At 41.2% G+C, this 15,207-nt stretch overlaps 1 protein-coding gene across 2 annotated transcripts in view; it reads right to left on the reverse strand.

Annotated features, from left to right (window-relative positions):
* ACTA2 (actin alpha 2, smooth muscle) overlaps window positions 1–15,207 on the reverse strand; it is a 38,239-nt gene that overhangs the window by 22,470 nt on the left and 562 nt on the right. Inside the window, exon 2 of one of the 2 annotated variants that reach the window (XM_073353780.2) lies at window positions 13,793–13,836. The exons of the other annotated variant lie outside the window; for it this stretch is intronic. The gene's annotated coding sequence lies outside the window, so the exon portion shown is untranslated. The remainder of the gene's footprint in view (window positions 1–13,792; window positions 13,837–15,207) is intronic. 2 annotated transcript variants of the gene reach the window in all.

Consider the following 15,207-nt stretch of genomic DNA (forward strand, 5'->3'; position numbering starts at 1 on the left):
AATTTTCAGAAACACTGAAGGTTAATTTCAATTTTCAATTGAATTTCAATTTCAGTGTCATGAAAATTTCAAAGAAGAAAAATTTGTTTATAAATCATAACTTTGACCATTTAAATTTATTGTATATAAATATATACACAGAACTGCTTCACTTACTGTACTGTTCTAGATGGTCACTATCGATGGTTTAGCAGCTCTAATGATGCCTACGCTTGTGCCAACTCTCAATTTGCTGTTTGGTTGATAATAATACATGGGTGAGTGTATGGGAATTGCCCAACATTTATTTCTACTGTTTTTATATAGCCTCATTCTGGGTTTCAGAAACTCTTGGCATTGGGGTTCCAGCAGCTTTTTGCATTTCAAAAGAGTTCTAACTTCTGTTTCCTCTTTGAGAGTCATGGTTACATATTCACCTCATTTCTGGTCTCCTCGTTGACCTGCAGAAGGACTCTTCTTTCACTTCTGCATTTAATCATGTTCCTTTATGAAAGCGGAAGAGTAAAATCTTGCCTTCTGATCTTCCCGGTGCTATATATGCCTTATTTGCATATGTAAATTGGACAGTAAAAACTGCCGAGTCAGACAGCCCCCCTCAACAGAATTTACATTGTATATGTGAAAAGAAAAGGACTATTTGTGGCACATTACAGACTAACCAATTTATTTGAGCATAAGCTTTCGTGAGCTACAGCTCACTTCATCGGATGCATACTGTGGAAAATATAGAAGATGTTTTTATACACACACACCTTCAGCCCCCAACTAAAACCCCTCCAAAGCATTATCAAGGATCTACAACCTATCCTGAAGGACGACCCAACACTCTCACAAATCTTGGTAGACAGGCCAGTCCTTGCCTACAGACAGCCCCCCAACCTGAAGCAAATACTCACCAGCAACCACATACCACACAACAAAACCACTAACCCAGGAACTTATCCTTGCAACAAAGCCCGTTGCCAACTGTGCCCACATATCTATTCAGGGGATACCATCACAGGGCCTAATAACATCAGCCACACTATCAGAGGCTCATTCACCTGCACATCTACCAATGTGATATATGCCATCATGTGCCAGCAATGCCCCTCTGCCATGTACATTGGGCAAACTGGACAGTCTCTACGAAAAAGAATAAATGGACACAAATCAGATGTCAAGAATTATAACATTCATAAACCAGTCGGAGAACACTTCAATCTCTCTGGTCACTCGATTTCTGATCTCAAAGTGACTATCCTTCAATAAAAAAACTTCGAAAACAGACTCCAACGAGAGACTGCTGAATTGGAATTAATTTGCAAATTGGATACAATTAACTTAGGCTTGAATAGAGACTGGGAATGGTTGATTCATTATAAAAAGTAACCTATTTCCCCTTGTTTATTCCTCCCCCCCCCCCCCGACGTTCTTGTTAAACCCTGGATTTGTGCTGGAAATGGCCCACTTTGATTATCATACACATTGTAAGGAGAGTGATCACTTTAGATAAACTATTACCAACAGGAGAATGGGGTGGGGGGAGAGAGTTTATCACTTTTGTAGTGATAAACACCCATTTTTTCATGGTCTGCGTGTATAAAAATATCTTCTGTATTTTCCACAGTATGCATCCGATGAAGTGAGCTGTAGCTCACAAAAGCTTATGCTCAAATAAATTGGTTAGTCTCCAAGGTGCCACAAGTACTCCTTTTCTTTTTGCGAGCACAGACTAACATGGCTTTTACTCTGAAACCTGTCATTGTATATGTGGGCATTCCCATACAGAAGACCAATTTCCAGTCCCCTTCTCTAGCTGTTTGGGCTAGGAGGGTTCCACCAGCCCTAAACTCTTGAAGCATAGGTGCCGCTGCTGAAGATGACAAGGGAAACATATTCCTACTGCAATTCTTTACTGTCCTCTATATGCCCCTCCCCAGTGCAACTATTAGACTAACATTCTCACTCCTGATCTCCCAGATTTTTGATGTGGTTGGGGAAGCAATTGCTTTGTGTTGCATAACCATGTTCTTGCCACTGCCAGCCACTGTCTAGTGCAGAAAGGAGTCCTCTCATTAGGATGCTGGCCACGACATATGGCCTTTTCGAAGCTTGAATATGTGGTAAAAAGACCCCTCATCCTCACCCTGCCCAGAATCATTTTGGTTGTATATAAGAATGCAGAGAAACATACAAGCTCAGAGCTTGTATTATTCACTAGCGTGCAGCAAGGAATGAAAATGTAATGCTTTGCCTCCTCCACTCTCCCAGGACATCAGCCTCCATACTCTGTTCCCCTGCTTCTGCCACAAGTTCCTTCATGCTTTCTTCCATGCTGCCCATTATTCATGGAACACTCTCTTCAAATTAACCCTCAAGGCCTGTTTCTACTGACCCACATACAGGAGACAGCCAATGAATAATGAGAAGGTAGATGGCCAGGAAGAACTTCTGAAATGTATCTTATTGATTTGACCTATGTAATGATTTTTCCCTATTCCTTTAAATACACACACACACACTCTCTCTCTTTCTTCTTCCAGTGAAGTAACAATTCCAAATTCACAGACAGTCCTGTCTGGTGTCAATGGCCTCTTTTGCAAGATCTGGGGAGTCAAATTGATAGTCTGTGTTTGAAATACCATTATCAGTTGTGATTGCATAGTGGATTTAGAGAAATTCTCTGTCTGAGAATCAATATACACACAACGCTTGTGATCTCACTTTTTCAGAACCTCATAATGAGCCTGATCCAAAGCCCATTGAAGTCAATGGAGAAACTCATATAGCAATAGGCTTTGGATGAAGCCCTAACAAATAATTGTAGATAGATTAGAAATGTACCGTACATAATGCTATACAGGAGAACTGTGTACTTTTTTTTCTGGTTTGGTTTTCTGAGTATTTGTCCATGTTTTATGGCCAAATAATGTTCCTTCTCTTCTCCCAAGATGGATTTTCCATGCCCACAGATGTTTGTTTGTGCAGACTTCCTCTCATATATCTAGACCAAAGAATATTATTTTACTCAGTTTTCTATCTACAACTACAAGAAAAGTCTTACACTCACTAATTTCAGAGAGATGTTAAATTAGTTTTTTCTCAGCTCAGGAGAAAGATTCTGCAAAGCTCTTAATTATTTCATGTGGTGCCATTTAGGGCTAACTTCTTGTTCCACTGAAGACACTGTCAAAACTCCCATTGAAATCAAGAAGAGCAGGATTTGCCCCAAGGGCTTGAGCCAAAGCCGACTGTGGTCAATATGAGTCTCTCCATTTGTCTGTATTGCAAATACTTATATTAGTCTATGTAATTTTAAATATAAATATATGGTCTATGTTGATTGGTAGTGTCAGTTGCTAAACACAAACCTCATTCTCATGCATCCACTTGAGTAAGGAGAAAATATATTACCTGGCATCACTGAGACAGTCTCAACGTTTGGAGAGGTTTCAGAGTAGCAGCCGTGTTAGTCTGTATTCGCAAAAAGAAAAGGAGTACTTGTGGCACCTTAGAGACTAACCAATTTATTTGAGCATGAGCTTTGGAGAGGGTCTCAGGCAGTGCTTAATTCATTACAGGGCTTGCCAGGGCTGAGCCCTGGCACCTCTGGGCTTGGAAGCTCATACTCCCAGCACCTCTAGGTTTGGCAGCTCTTAGCCCTGGCACCTCCAGGCTTGCCACCTCAGTTATGAAAGTAAAAAAATGCTTGAGCCCCAGCACCTAATTGCTTGAGCCCCAGCATCTCTTTCATTACAAATTAAGCACTGGTCTCAGATATATGTAGAGAGGAAGTTGTAAGGCTCGCTGTTTAAAAATTATTTCCTGTTATTACAAATTAGACGATAGATTAAAATAAAATGCATCCGAGGCTTTCTACATACCTTAAATCTTGGGACTATGGCTTCTGTGATCACACGTAGGCATGTCCAGTTTCCTCTTTCTTACCATGTATAAGAACATAGTCCAGCTTTCCTTTGAAGCGTCTGATTTAGCAAATTCAGCTTAGGAAAACACTCCACCCAGATATCCATTAGTTTCTCTGGCAAAATGTGCAGCAGCCTAACCAACTTCCTGCCAGGTTTGAGTTTCTTAAATTTACTTTCCACAGTACTTACAAGAGCCTTGAACATCTCTCACTTTCATCCTCATAGTTAGCGCTTGTTACTTATAAACTGGAATTATCTGTTTCTGGGAATCCATTTATGATGTCAGATGCTCAAGCCTCTCCAGTATAACATAAACCTTTGCTGTGCACTCATCAGTCTGTGTTATACAGGGTGAACACATTGTTTAATAAATGAGAAAATTATGCAATTAGCAGCTCTTAAGTATAAACTCTTCCCTCTTGCTGAACAGTGTGTAATCAAAACAGTTTAGACTTATTATAGACATCCTAAAGTAGTTCAGTGCCACTGAGATTGTAAACAGCTTGGACATCTCATAAAACACTGGAAAGAAATCTCATTCAAGGAAATATTCTAATATTTGTGTGGTGGTGATAGGCTTTTTTAAGGCTTAGGAAGTGTACAGTATAAGCTACTGTTTCTACCAGAGCTATATTTTCCTTCTTAGTTGATTTGCCCCCGTGAGAAAATATTTTAATCATGTGTAGCCCTGCAGCGGAGTTATTTGTGTGCAGAGCTTTCTGTCAGATCCTGTACTTCACCTAGGTCCTTCAGAACAAAAAACAGTGGGGTCAGATTCACCTCTGGGCCTCTCAGGTTATAGCCAAGAGAGGTGGCTTTGGGACACCTTTTCACCACCAAGACTCTGGGATGTTCCAAGGGCAAATTTGGCCCCCTGCATAATTTAGAGCAGCATTTAATGCCCCTACACTGAGGGCTAACGGGATGGTTGCCAGCCCTGCACCTCAGAACAATTCCCCAACAATAGAAGAATTCCCCAGTTGCTGCCTTAAAGCAGTTTTATGTCCCCTTTGTGCACCTAGGGCAAAATCCTGGCCACATTCAATGGCAAAACTCCCACTGATTTCAGGGGTGAAATCCCAGCCCCACTGGAGTGGTAAAATGACAGCTAAGAAGGGCTGAGAATCTGGTCCAGAACGTCTACTTACAGGGGTAAGAGACTTTCACTGCACCTGTCATTATACTTAAAGGATGAGAGCCCCATCTTGGTTCTCACAAAAAAGTGAGGAATGAAGCAATGCACCCCTTGATTGGCTACTTCAAATCTGCAGGGTTCCTTAGCATCCTCATGAGCAGGGGAGTACTCTGACATGAGGCGATATAGAGAAAATGAATGACAAATTAAGGATCTAAGAAGATAAGAACGGCCATACTGGGTCAGACCAATGGTCCATCTAGCCCAGCATCCAGTCTTCTGACAGTGGCCAATGTCAGATGCTTCAGAGGGAATGAACAGAACAGGGCAATTTATCTAGTGATCCACTGCCTGTCATCCAGTCCCAGCTTCTGAGAGTCAGAGGATTAGGAACACCTGGACTATGGATTGCATACCTGACCATTTTAGGTAACTGCCATTGATGGACCTATCCTCCATGAACTTATCTAGTTTTTTTAAACCCCAGAATAGTTTTGGAGTTCACAATATCCCCTAGCAACAAGTTCTACAGGTTGACAAGTTCTACAAAAGTACTTCCTTTTGTTTTAAACCTTCTGCCTACTAATTTTATCAGGTGAACCCTGGTTCCTGTGTTATGTGGAGGGGTAAATAACACCTTCCCTATTCACTTTCTCCACACCATTAGTCGTCTCTTTTCTGAGGTGAACAGTCCCAATCTTTTAAATCTTTAAAGCCATTCCATACCCCTAATGTTTTGTGTTGCCCTTCTCTGTACCTTTTCCAATTCTAATATATCTTTTTAGAGATGGGGCAACCAGAACTGCATGCAGTATTCGAGGTGTGGATGTACTATGGATTTATATAGTGGCATTATGATCTTTTCTGTCTTTTTATCTATACCTTTCCTAACAGTACCTAACATTCTGTTGTTGTTGTTGTTTTAAACTGCTGCTGCACACTGAGCAGATGTTTTAGAGAACTATCTACAGTGACTCCAAGATCTCTTTCTTGAGTGGTAACAGCTAATTTTAGACCCCATCATTTTGCATGTATAGTTGGGATTATGTTTTCCAGTGTGCAATAGTTTGCACTTATCAACATTGAATTTCACCTGCGATTTTGTTTTCCAGTCACCCAGTTTTGTGAGATTCCTTTATAACTCTTACTCAACATTGGACCTATTCTGAGTAATTTTGCGTCATTGGCAAACTTTGCCACCTCACTGTTTACCCCTTTTTCCAGATCATTTATGAATATGTTGAAGAGCACAGGTCCCAGCATAGATCCTTAGGAGACTGAGCTATCTACATCTCTTCATTGTGAAAACTGACCATTTATTCCTGCCCTTTGTTTCCTATTTTTTAATTAGTTACTGATCCAGGAGAGGACCTTCCCTCTTATCCCATGACAGCTTACTTTTCTTAAGAATCTTTGCTGAAAGACCTTGTCAATGGCTTTCTCAAAGTTCACATATACTGTATCCATTGGATCACCGTTGTCCACATGCTTGTTGACCCCCCTAAAAGAATTCTAATAGATGGGTGAGACATGATTTCCCTTTACAAAAGACTTGTTGACTCTTCCCCAACAAATCTTATTAGGCTATGTGTCCGATAATTCTGTTCTTTACTATAGTTTCACCCAATTTGCCTGGTACTGAAGTTAGGCTTACTTACCTGTAATTGCCAGGATCACCTCTGGAGACTTCTTTTAAAAAATCAGTGTTACATTAGCTATTCTTCAGTCTTCTGGTACAGAGGATAATTTAAGCAATAGGTTGAACTAGTCAGAAGTATAATGGGAGATGCATATGATGATGCTAGAAGGGACCAGAAAGCAGCATTCTACTCACGCCCTTCTAATACTTCCACTTAATCTCCAACACAGACACTTTGAGCCTTGGTGAGACACCATCAGAACTGGCTATAAAGAAGAGGTGAGATGCAGCAGCCAAACTGCTGTACATAGCACAGTGAGGGAAGGTGCCTCTTCTGAAATACTTGGCTTCTAAGAAGTATTTGAAAAATTATTTGGCTGAAGTTGAATATTGACATTTTGGCTGGAATGTAGTGATATACTTATTCAAAACTAAACTTCACTGCATCCCTGCTCATCAGCATCAGTCCCTAGAGAAATCCAGTCACCCCATTTCCAGAACAGATGCTGCAGTGATAAAAACCATAGGTAGATAATAATAGTTTCCTGATAAGTTATTCAAGGCAAAAATAATTAGTTCCCATTTTCTATTCATTTCATTTTATTTATAATTATATAGAGCTTAATCACCTGCTGGGCTGTGCCCTGAACAGGTGACATGGGGGAATAAGACCCCTTTTCACCATTGTACACACCCTTCCCAAACTTTGGGTCTGGGTGTGCAGGAGGAAGCAGGTACTGCAGTGGGGGTGAGAGGGGGAGGAAGAGCAGGATATGGGCAAACCACACCACTCTTGCCTCCCCAGAGCACCAGCTGGCACATCTGAGCTGGCATAAAGCAGGCCAAATTCAGCTTTAGACATCAAGCCATGCAAGTGTTATCTCCGGTGTTAACAGCGATTTGTCTAAGAGCCGTATTTTTCATCATAAACCTAAAATGGCAACCCTAGTTTAAAATTCATGCCACCAACCGGGTGGGAATTTTAACCTTTGGCTAGTAGAGAAGGAATAATGAGGATTCCGGTGGCACCTTTAAGAACTTCTCATTGTTTTTGTGGATACAGACTAACACAGCTACCCCTCTGATACTAGAGAAGGAATGATGCTGCTAACATCTAAGCTAACGTTCAGATGGAGATCACTGCATCCTATTCTCTTTCTGAAGGAGACAGTTAGACGTCACAGGAGACTGATTTAGAAACAGAGGGAGTAGCTCTGTTAAATCCTTTTTTTAAAAGTCAGAAGGCATGAGGTAAGTAGAAAGAGTAAGAGGGAGGAGAACTTGGAGGGGAGACTCAGCGTCATACCATCACTCTTTCTAGATATGTTATTTTCACTTCTGTAAAGCACCCAGAGATGGGAAGATGACAAATGGGCCATGAGATTCATCAACCAAGTCCAAAACCAACAAATGTTTTAATTCCTTTCCACGCGTTTGGTGCTCTAAAATAGCTCTTTAAAAGTAAAGGGATAATGAAACATTTTACATTGACTTTAATCTAACTTGTCCTAGGTTCCTAAGGCTAGTAAAGCTTATCAAAAAGTTAATGCCACATTTTCCTAATTTTTGTGTGTGACTAGCTGGTCAGACAGAGCAAGAAAGGATTCTGCTGCTGAGATGGAGTATGGAGAAAAGTAACTAAAAGAATGCCAGGCACCTATTTGGGTGAAAAATAGGGCTTCCCTTAAGCAAAGCATAAAGGAAAGGTATATGGTGTGGCCTGGTACAGCCACATCCAAAGCAAAGATATAAAATGTGGCTCACTTCAGCCATATTTCCCATTCCCCTTTGCAGGTCTTTTCTCCCTAGTTTCACTGCCAGCTTCAGACCCACACTCAACATGGCACACGCTGGAGGGCATTAATAAATTCCTCAGACTGACTCAGACTGTGTGCTCTTTCTCTAGCAGAGGGAAAGAGTTAAACTTTTCCTTGACAATCTCTGGATGGGATCTTGACTTCCATCACACTCCCTGAGCAGCTTTCACAGCTGTTCCATGTTTGCACCAAGCTTTATGGGTGTAAAGCAGAACCTTAGTACTATTACCTCCATGGGAATGATTGATAGGAGCTAAACTTTAAAAATGGACAGCAAGCCAGGTACTGAAACCGTCTGATGCTGCTAAAAATCTGGAGAGATATAGAAATCTCAATGCTTACAATAAGCAGCTGCATTTACAGTACCTTTAATCAAGAAACCAAAGTGATGTTTTATAAAGAGTACCTAGAGATGAGAAATGACTGTTTAATAATATAGTACCAGAAGGGATCAGTACAAAACTCAGCATTCATTGATAGAACACACATGAGAGTGTTACAACACATGGTTAAAATAACAAAGCCAGATAGTCAACTCTGAGATGGAACATATCTACATTTATGGTAACTTTACAGTGATTGGCTGTGAGAGTCACCAGGCACCCAGCCAGTTCACTCTTCGAGACTAAGAAAATGCTCAGTCGGTTTGAAATTTGGTTCTGCTGCGAAAAATTCATTGACCTTGTCAAACTCGGTTCTGTTTAATGAAAACATGAGGCTCAGGGCTGTAACAAGAAGCTGAATTGTAATAGACAGGACACACATATAATTTAGCTTCCCACAAGAATGACAGGGACCATTCCAAACCACTGATCTTTATGGACCAATCATCCCTCCAGTGGAAAAACTGCAGGGGGGAAAGATTATTTACTCTGGATGGTGAGGTTCCTGCTGCAATACCTCAACCATATCAACCCCACGTGGCCTCAGAGAAGGTAAAGTAGGTGAGGTTGTACAGCCTAGAGATCTGTTGTTAAATGTAGTCCCAACCCTCAGACCCTGACTGGACTCATGAAACAAAAGACCTATGTGTCCTCCAAGATCCTGTCTCTGGCAGCATGGCTGGCTTTTGGGCAATACTTCCCCCATGGATGTACACTACAATGTCTTCCATAAAGTTAATTCTACAGCCTGACCATCAAATTGCTGCAGACTTTAAGCCTTCTTCTAATGGGAGCATGCTGCATACAATGGATGTTCCCCACATGCATCCCCTTCAGATCTGATGCACCCCCACTAGCCAAAGCTTATGGGACCACCACCATTTGGTGATCACGCAAACGGTGATCATAGGCAAGGGTGGAACATGTGCCATTGCCACAGCTCTCCACCCATGCATTACCTTCCTGCCCACATAGTTCTGTGTCAGCTCTCCTCCATTCACAAAGGGAGAAGCACATTTGGGCCTCTGTAATATTTTATGACTGGATGATCTGATATATTGAGATCCTTCCATTCTTTTTCCTGCATTCATGATTAGAAATAAAAATACAAACTTAGAAACTGAAATGGAAAAGTGGAAATATAAAATCTGTTAGAACTAAGCCATATCATATTGCAGTAATAATTGCCTGATTCATTCATTATTCTGACTCATTAGCAACTTTGAAAAAAATCTAATATTTGTGTAAAAAATAAAGTTACAGAATAAGGCATATGAACAAAGAAAAATGAAGATGCAGTAAAAGCCATCTAGATACCTAGTTAATTCTTCCAACTTGAAAAGGAACCTAGTTTCTAGCCCACATCTTTCATCAGCTGCTCAACCTAACAGCTGCTGTGCAAGTACAAAATACCAATCCTGCCTTAATAATTTAGCATCAAGACAACCATAATTCCTTTGTGCAACAATCCAACATGAACCCTGGGCCAAAGGCTAATTTAAGTCAATGGGACTATTTGTGTGAGTTAGTGTAGAACAATTTAACCTAATAACAGCATATATTAATGCAGAATGACTGTCACTATAATATTGTGTGAAGTGTTGTTGTAGCTGTGTTGGTTCCAGGATATGAGAGAGACAAGGTGGGTGAGGTAATATCTTTTATTGGACCATCTTCTGTTGGTGAAAGAGACACACACATATGTGAAAGCATCTCAAAAGTAAACACAGCATTTGCAGACATTTGGTATGTTTTAAAAAATAAAAAAAGAAAGAAAGATTGGTTATTATAATGCAGCTTTATCTGGTTCTCTCTCTTTAAAAAGGTAAAACTATTCCAAGTGTTGAAAACAACCCATTACGGTTTGGGGGCCACAGGCTCTATCCCTCTTACTGATCACAGGCTTATGGTCTTGATTTATCCCACAATGTCCTGCTTCTCTTCCCCTATAGAGCCAGTTTTTGAGAAGACTACACTAATAGTCACTCCAAGAAGCCATAATGCCTGTTGGGTACCATTTTCCCAAGTGCCAGATCACCTTTAGGGAAAAGAGAGGAACCCTGACACCAACTCAAGCATAAATACAAATTAAAACATCATGATTCTTATTAGCAGAGCACTACAGTCATGTGTTTTAAAGTCAAAGTTTTACTCCTGTGAGTTTCTATTGACTCTCTCCAGTCTACTTTGTGATGATTAGGCCATCATCATGGGTGCAAAATAAAGGCCACTGTGAATCAAACTAGTGTGGAGAGAAGTTTAAACTATGAATGGATGAGTTCACTGTAACAACATACATTTTCAAAGACTGAATGCCTGATGACCTAAAAAGTTCAGGATCCTGTGCATTAACTGTAGCTGGAGGCACAGCTCCCAGTTTTTTATAACTATTCTGCGGTGAGAGCTATGAGGACATCTAGTGGCAAGAGAGTATAGTTAAGGCCAGAGGTTATATTATTCTAACTTGAAACAGTACAATCCAGGTTCACATTAAGAATTAGGCCTAGTCTACACTAGAAAATTAGGTCGGTTTAACAATGTCGGTCAGGGTGTGAAAAATCCACATCCCTGAGCGGCGCTGTTAAGATGACCTAAATCATAAGAACATACGTCCCTGTGAAGACAGCACTAAGTCGACTGCAGAATTCTTCCATCAACCTAACTACCACTTCTCAGGGAGATGGATTACCTACCTGGATGGGAGAACACCTCCTGTTGGCATATGTGTTGCCTGATCTATGGATTGTATTATTAAAATTACTGTTCAGTTGGTAGCCCTGATGTGCCTGGTTGCAACACTCATACTTTAGGAACCTTTCTATATTTGTAATAGTTTTATTAATACATTTGGCAAAGTCACAAAACTCTGTCCCAGCAAGGTAGACAAAGATCATGCAGAATGTACATCTGAACATCCATATACTCATACCATCCCTTACAGAACAGCCTGAAACGTTAGCCATTATCTTTCTCATCACTATCGCCAGGGGGCCGTCATTCTGGCATCTCTCAAGGGCTACATCTTTCCCTCCTCCTGCACACAGGCTGGGATACAACTTTTATAATATGTTACACTGATGCCACTCTAATGCATATTCAGTAAGGGTTTCTCCCGTCTTCCTTATTTGTATTTCCTCACCCTATTAATGTTAGGGTGCCCTTCTCCTTTGGTTAGTATATTAATGATCTCAACTTATTATCATATATGTCAATATATGTCATATATGTCAATTATCATATATGTCCATGGTACTCTTGTGGTCAGACATCTGCAGATGTTCCCATCCTAAAATATCCAAAAGTTGGTGTTAGCTCATATTCCTGTGGTCGGCTGGTGTCGTTATGGACAAAATTCCCCCTTAAACACTCTGTTCCCAGTCCCCCAAAATTTAGGGTGACCATCGGGCCATTATCTGTGCCAAGTTCATAGATCTCAGCCCTCATACTAACTGCTGAAGCCAATGTCATACAGGATAAAGGCCTGTAGGCTCCTTGCATTACTGCTAAATAAAATAAATGTTAAAGCTAGTACAGGGCTACATAGGTAGCATCTATACTGAAGCGTTGCAATGGCATTGGTGCAGTGGCATAGCATTTTAAGTGTAGACAAGCCCTTAAACAGAGGTGAATGGGGAAGAAAAGAAATTCAAAGTCACAGCAGCCACTCTCTCCAGCCAAAGAAGCTGCTACAATCCCGGTAGCTGTGTACAAACCAAACACTTTCACCAGAGTAAATTAGAAATGTTAATGGACTATCATTTTTAAAAAACAAAAACAATACTCCCCTCTCCCTTCCAAAAAATCCCACTGTTGTGTCTTTTGCTCTTTATACAACAAAGGTAATTAAAGGAACTACAAACACACACACAGTGAGGTCTAAATAACAACAGTGTTTACTAACTATATACCACACGCACGGCCTAGCTACATAAATCAATGGCTGCTCTGCAGGGTTCTGGAGGCTTCTGAAACCTAGAAGCCAGTAAGAACCACTAGAGGGCTCAAGCTATTTAAAAGGGATCCTACCCAGTTTGTATACACTACACCTACCAAAACAAAACACACTACACTGCATGTACAATTCTTCCCCTGGGGAGATGATGACAGAAAGACCAACTGACATGTGAAATACGTTAGTCATGTCACTTAGTAATGCATTGCTGGAAGGCACTCAGAGACTATGATGATGAGGGCGGTATAGAACAGAATCTGGATATTTTTTATGTTAAAATGATACATATCAAGGGGCCAACCCTATTGGATGGGTTTTTTTGGGGGTGTGTGTGTTTGTTTTTAAGGTGAACCCTGCTCTCTTGATTGACGAATTCGGCTATGGCTCTGTAGCCTTGCAGAGCCCCTCCAGCCAGTGAGGACAATCTAGCACTTCATTTGTACTCAGTGTTTATTCAGGCTAGCTCCTATTAAAATCAATAGCCTGGAGTGTGAACTGAGTAAGTACTTTGGGATTTGGGCCCGTTGTGAACTGAAACTATGGTGTATATACAGTGCCCACATTTCACATACTTCTTAGCCATCTCACTTCATTTTGGGAGATAGGGGAGTTTGCCATTAATATCTACATCAAAGATGGAGCATCTCAAAGCATCAGCAGTTCTAGATGAAGAGTTTTGTTTTAGGCGGAAGTGGTTAAAATGTCTGAAAGAGAAGCTATTTTTTAATAAGTTTCTGAACACAGCTTAACTGGTTTAGCAACATTTCTCAAAGCGCAGCTGCTTCTGTGCTTGCAAATACAAGGGTGAGTCATAAACCCCTGAAAAATTGGCTTTAAAATGGAAATACCAGCTCAGATGCAACCACAGTCTTGAAAACACAGTACTATCATGGCATAAACTGAAACATGTTTAACTATTTCAATAACTGATACCTGATTGAGACTGTCATATTACCTTCAACAGATACTGTAGGCAGAGCTTGGAAGACCAAGGATTCACTGAAGGCAAGCACAAGAGAGACAACCGTTACATTATGTGCATGTGAAAGGCTGTGAAACAGCACGGATGATAGATCACATTACTGGCCTCGTCAGCGCCCCTTCAGGCAAGACAGTGGAAGGCAGCCTTGTCCATTGCAGTGAGTCTCTCAATCTTTTTCATATTTCCACTCACTTCTATCCTATCTGGGTTCTCTTGCCCTACACCTACATACTTAACAAAGGCAGGGCAGTCAACCCTCCCCCCCAAGATGAGAGTCTCATATTTAGTGGTTGAAGTGGGGAGACATGAGATCTATTCCTGGATCCATCTCCGATTTGCTGTGTAAACTTTAACAAGTGACTTAATACTATCTATCTTAGGTACTTTTGCAGCTCCTATTACTATAATATCTGAATACCACATAGCCTTTAAATATTTATTTAACACCCCTGCAAGGCCAGAAAATACTATTCCCCCATTTTGTAGATGGGGACTGAGACAGAGAAAGAACAAAAATCCAGACTTTAAGGGTATTTAGGCACCTAAAGATGCACATAGGCACCACATGGGATTTTCAAAAGTGCGGACTGAAAGCAATGGGAGTTAGACAGCTCGGCATTTTGAAAATCCCACTAGGCAGCTATCTGCAATCATTATGTACCTACATGTAATAATTCGGCTTTAAGTCGCTTTCCCAAGGGTCACACAGGAACTCTGCAGCAGAGAACAAAACTGATCTGAGCACTTCAAGTCCCAGTCTAGCAGCCTAGCCAGTGCACTGCCCTTCTTCTGTAAATCTACATCACAGAGGTATTGTTCGCTTTAACTGATTCATTTTAAAATACCTAGGTCACTGTACATAAGGTGCTATAGGAGTACAATTTATTACTACCCCATAGATCACCACAGAACTGCCACTCAGATGCACCTGACAGCAAGACTGTTCTGGACTGAGGCATCTGAAAGAGCACGGGCTGCCAACTCTGACTGAAGCTATTCCGGGAGATTTCCCCGCCTCTCCCCCCCAAGGTAATGTCATTTTCTTAAAATATCCTATTAAAATCTCCTGGCTGGCTTTCAACGTCCCCGGGGGAGATTGATGGGGATTCCTGGAGACTCCAGGCCAATCCTACAGGTTGGTAAGCCTAAGCATGTGGCCAGAGACATCTGGGACTCTTTCCAAAATAAGCTGGCCAGATAGAAGCATAGCAGGGCCCCGTTCAGGCGCAGGACCAGAGGACGCTAACGCCTAACGATGAGATCAATACAATTGTTTCCCGCTTGTCCACGAGCCTGCTGCTGGGGTGAGCAGGGAGCCCACACTGCACCTTGCAACGCTGTAGCAACAACCCTCGGTGGCTACTGGGGGGAGGAGGATCCTCCCAACT

Source organism: Lepidochelys kempii, chromosome 7 (assembly GCF_965140285.1).
Source record: "Lepidochelys kempii isolate rLepKem1 chromosome 7, rLepKem1.hap1, whole genome shotgun sequence".
Lineage (NCBI taxonomy): Eukaryota > Metazoa > Chordata > Testudines > Cheloniidae > Lepidochelys > Lepidochelys kempii.